Source organism: Cololabis saira, chromosome 18 (assembly GCF_033807715.1).
Source record: "Cololabis saira isolate AMF1-May2022 chromosome 18, fColSai1.1, whole genome shotgun sequence".
Classification (NCBI taxonomy): domain Eukaryota; kingdom Metazoa; phylum Chordata; class Actinopteri; order Beloniformes; family Belonidae; genus Cololabis; species Cololabis saira.
This window is the reverse complement of record NC_084604.1, coordinates 2,651,706-2,656,534: the sequence shown is the minus strand read 5'-3', so window position 1 is coordinate 2,656,534 and position 4,829 is coordinate 2,651,706.

Sequence of the window (4,829 nt, the reverse complement as noted above, 5' to 3'; positions counted from 1 at the left end):
AATGAAATGAAAGTTCAATGCATGGAATGGAAAAAAGAAATCAAAGCAATACTAAAAATGATACAGAACCTCTACAGTTCAAACGTGGCTGCAGTGGTTAAAGAAGCCGGGGGCTCCTGTGGTATTTTAAAGATGGCGGAAACCTTCTTTAAGCCACGTGCAGATCTAGACCGGATGTTAATCCCGGTGTTTTAAACGTGACTACGGCAGAAAACAGCGCTTTAAAACATGAATGACCAGCAGAAAGTGGTGACTACAAATTAATGACAACAGTCATGGTAATGATGCTGATGTAATCTCAGTTCTGAACACAGATTTAGCTCTGAAAACGCTCTTAAGTTACTGATAAACAAGGATCACGACTTCACACAGTTCTGAACCGTTCTTAGTCCTACTGATCTGCTGCTCACGGGCTCACGTCTCCTCTGGGATCCGAATCGGGTGCCTGCGGGTTTTGTCGACTGGGGCCGTCCCTTCCCCTGAAACGGATTAGACAGCGGCGGGGCCGCCTCGTGCCGGGCCGTGGTTCCGGACCAAACGGAGGCTCACACGCATTCCTAGGCGCGGCGGGGGACCGGTCTCTCCTGCCGTGCTTCCCTGCTCGCCGGTCACCGACGCGCGGCCGTCCGGGCCCCGGGAGAGCTCACGCCGGGCGAGACGCCGGCCGTCCGTCCCGATCACTGCGCGGTTAGCAGACAGGGGCTCGGAGCGGGGAGGGGGGCTTCAGTCGGAGCGTTCAGTCGCAGCTGTGTCCCGATCTGGTTGCCGGGAGCGCGTGGGCGTCGGGAGCTCGGATCTGTGAACTTAGAGGACAGAGTTTAGTGGAAGCCGGAGCCTCTCCGGGGACCGCGGCTCCGACCGCAGGTCCAACGGAGCGGGCCCGATCCGATGCGGGCCTTACACCCCCCCCCAGCCGGGGGGAGAAAAGAAGATGGGACCTTTGGCCTGGAGCCAAAAGGACGTGTTGACCCCCCGGTTGATGAAGGAAAAAGAGAAAGATGAACGAGCAGCGCGGCGTTTTGATCCTACGCGCGCTGCGGTGACGTCATCGGTGCCTCGTTGCGATTGGATGCGCGCCGCTTGTAGGCGCCACCCCCCCCACGCAAGGCATGCTGGGGGTTGTAGTTAATGGCAAGGCGGCCATTTTTGGAGGCACATTACAGCCGATTTTCAGCTGAGCAGTTTCAAAGTTGAATATACACATTCACAAAATGTTCATATACATTTATAAGTTCAGAGTTCACATGGGCATATGGGCGACCCCAACACATTGCCCATTTATGGTAAAAAGTCGGCGTGCAGAAGGCGGGATATGAGGCGAATTCAGCTGCGCAACCTTCCAGCTGGACTGTGATTTATAAAGCGAACATTGCGTGCAAGTGTGCGTGTAGCGGTTTTATAAATTTTTTTTTGCTCCCGCCATTTTCATCTTTTGGGTTTACGTGCACTTTTAGTATGAATCCTACACACTCTTTTATAAATGAGGCCCCTGGGCATTGCCATCCTCTACCAACCCCGGGAGTTCCTGCACTGAGCTCAGGTCTGGGATCCTTTGGTGTGGAGCCAGCTCCCTGTTTGGGTCGAGGACACAGATGCCCTCTCTACCTTTAAAATGAGCTTAAATCTTTTGCTAAAGCTCCTGATCAGAGATGACTAAGGGGACCCTGGACCAGCCTTTTCCTGGTGCTTCTACGCCCCAGCTGCTGCTTTCTGCATGTCCTATTTCAAATTATAAATTAAAGCTGCAAGCACCAACGAACGGGACCTCGCGCATGCAATTTTCACCAATTGAGGTCAAGCACTCAAAACCAAGTCTGATTCTTTATATCAAACCATTCAAAAGTTATGGCAGAAAATAGGAACTATCAAATATCAACCAATCAGAAGAAGGGGTGGAGCTAATTTACACCAATTATGGTCAAGGACTCAAAACTGAGTCCGATGCCACCACCCACAAGTCTTTATGTCAAACCATTCAAAAGTTATAGCAGAATCACATATCGGCCAATCAGCTACTAGTATCACTTCTTGTTTAGCGTTGAAGTTTGACGTGGCGCCACGGCCACACCATTTCAAGAAAACTCACGATTTTGATAACTTTTCATGGTTAACGTCTTTTGTGTCTCCTGGGCGAGTTTTATGTGGAACGGACCATCCTGCTAGGAGGAGTTCGTTAAAGTACGACACGTGAAAATTGCATAAATTTTGCGTCAAAATTAGACGATTAATTGAAAATGGCCGACTTCCTGTTCGGTTTCGGCCATGGGGCCAAGAGACTTTTCTTTAAGTTGCGACATGATACAGGTGTGTATCAATTTTCGTGCATGTACGTCAAACCGTATTGCGGGGCTTGAGGCACAAAGTTTTCTAGGGGGCGCTGTTGAGCCATTAGGCCACGCCCCTTTTACACTAATAGAATACGTAATTTTTCGCCACATGGGACGTGCGTGCCAAATTTCACAACTTTTTGAGTAAGCTATGCGCCTCAAAAACGCAATTGTTTTCGGATAAAATCAGAATAATAATAATCTTTCCGTTTTCAATAGGGCTTGGCACAAGCCTTGCTGGTGCTCAGTCCCTAATTCAAGCTGCAATGCACAGGACTGAAGTTGAATATAACAAGTAAAACATACTGTATTAACTGAATATGAATGAATTAATGAATGAATTAATGAATGCATGAATGAATGTATGAGCTGGGATATGTTCCAGCTCATACAGTAGACCCCTGTGACCCTGTACAGGGGTGTCAAATGTTGGGCCCGCGGGCCACATGCGGCCACGAGAGAGATTTTCATGCGGCCCGTGAGAAGTTTCCAACGCAAAAAAACGATGTTAACAATGTTAATAAAGGCATAAATAATTGCCATGAATCGCAGCATATCCGATAATATATTTCTTCTACAAATCCATCGTTCCACAAAGAGAGCAGTTTGACATTTTTTTAGTTTTCTAGAATGCATTTGCTGATTTTATTTCTTTGTAGACGGTCGTTTATTTTTATTAACTGACTACTATTATATATTTTCGCAGGAAAAATATCACTGCTAAAAAAGATGATAGAAGATATTTATTTGGAGAATTTCAGTTTTGAATACGAGGATAGTGACAAAGTAAAACAGTTAAAAAAGAAGTGCTGACTTTTTCGGCACACTGGCGTAAATATCCGCACCAATTTTTAAAAATAAATACACTTAATTGTACTGGAAAACTCTCTAAATCACAAAGAAACACTCTCGGATGTAATAAGAAAGATTTTGCTTTTAATTAAATTTCCTATAAAGAAGCGAAATATAAAAAAAACATACTTGTTTCTGTTTATCTTTGTATAATGATATTAAAAGTATCTTACATAATTTGAAAAAAAAAACGAGAAATTTCAAGAAAAGATCCTGAAGAAATATATTTTACATAATTAGAGTGTAAACAAAGTGCATATTTCCTTTAAAATTAACTAAACTGATATTGGATTAGATAACAATAGTAAAAAAAAAAGGATTAGAAAAAAAGATTTTCGCACCGTTTTTATTATTTCTCGGCCCGCGAGAAAAAAATTGGTCAAATCCGGCCCGCCAAGCAAAATTAGTTTGACACCCCTGGTGTACAAGATGATGTGGGTTTAGAGATGGAGGGATGGATGAAGGGGGCAGCTGGTTTGGGGGTGAGCACTGTTCCCTCACAGCGCGACAGTTCCTGGTCCCAATCCCCGCGGGGGCTTTGAGCGTGGAGTTTACGTGTTCTGCCCGTGCTTCCGTGAGGTTTTTTTGGGTACTTTAGCATCCTCTCACAGTCCAAAAACCTGTATATTAGGTCAGTGGGTGATTGTAAATGACCCAGAGAAGTGTGGGTGTCTCTGGACTGGTGACCACAGGAAGCCTGGATAGACCCCAGCAGGTCCCTGCCATTAGGGAATAGCAGGTATAGATAATGGATGGATGTATATATTTTGATTTTGTACTCAGTTGGATTAAAAAAAGATTGATTGCATATGACTGAATGGAATATAAGTGGGGATTGTTTTGTTTCCATGTTAAGTATCTTGACGTGACTTCTGGTGTGATTTGGAGCTGATTTCATGTGAATGAGAACCCACCCCTTCACTGTTTTTAACCCATGGCCTTATTATATATATTTGTTTAAGGGATGTCACCCCCCCCCCCCCAAAAAAAGGGTATGTATGTATATATAGTATGACAGAGTTTTAGGGCCAAACTAAGACAAAAAAAAATAATTGGAAATTACGAGAATAAAGTCATAATGTTGCGAGAATAAAGTCGTAATAGAATAAAGTCGTAATGTTATGAGAATAAAGTCGTAATATTACGAGAATAAAGTTGTAACATTATGAGAATAAAGTCGTAATATTAATTCAATTCAATTCAATTCAATTTTATTTATATAGCGTCTAATACAACAGGTGTTGTCTCTAGACGCTTTCCAGAGATCCAGAACATGAACATAAACTAAAAAGGTAAAAACTCCCCTAGTGGGAGAAAAGCCTTAAGCCAAATAGTGGCAAGGAAAAACTCCCCTTTAGGAGGGAAGAAACCTGGACCAGGACCTGGATCATAAGGGGGGACCCTCCTGCCGAGGGCCAGACTGGGAGAGTCGGGGACGTCAGCAGCACACAGCAGGCAGGTGGAAGCAGCAACGGGATGATCAGAGGGGGGGGGGGGGCGTCGGCAGCACACAGCAGACATCCACGTAGGCAGGTGGAAGCAGCAGCGGGATGACCAGGGATGGGGGGGGGGGGGGCGGGGCGGGACCGCAGGCCAGCACACAGCTCCCGAGGCTCCAGCCTCCAAACATGCACAAAAGACAAAAAAGGG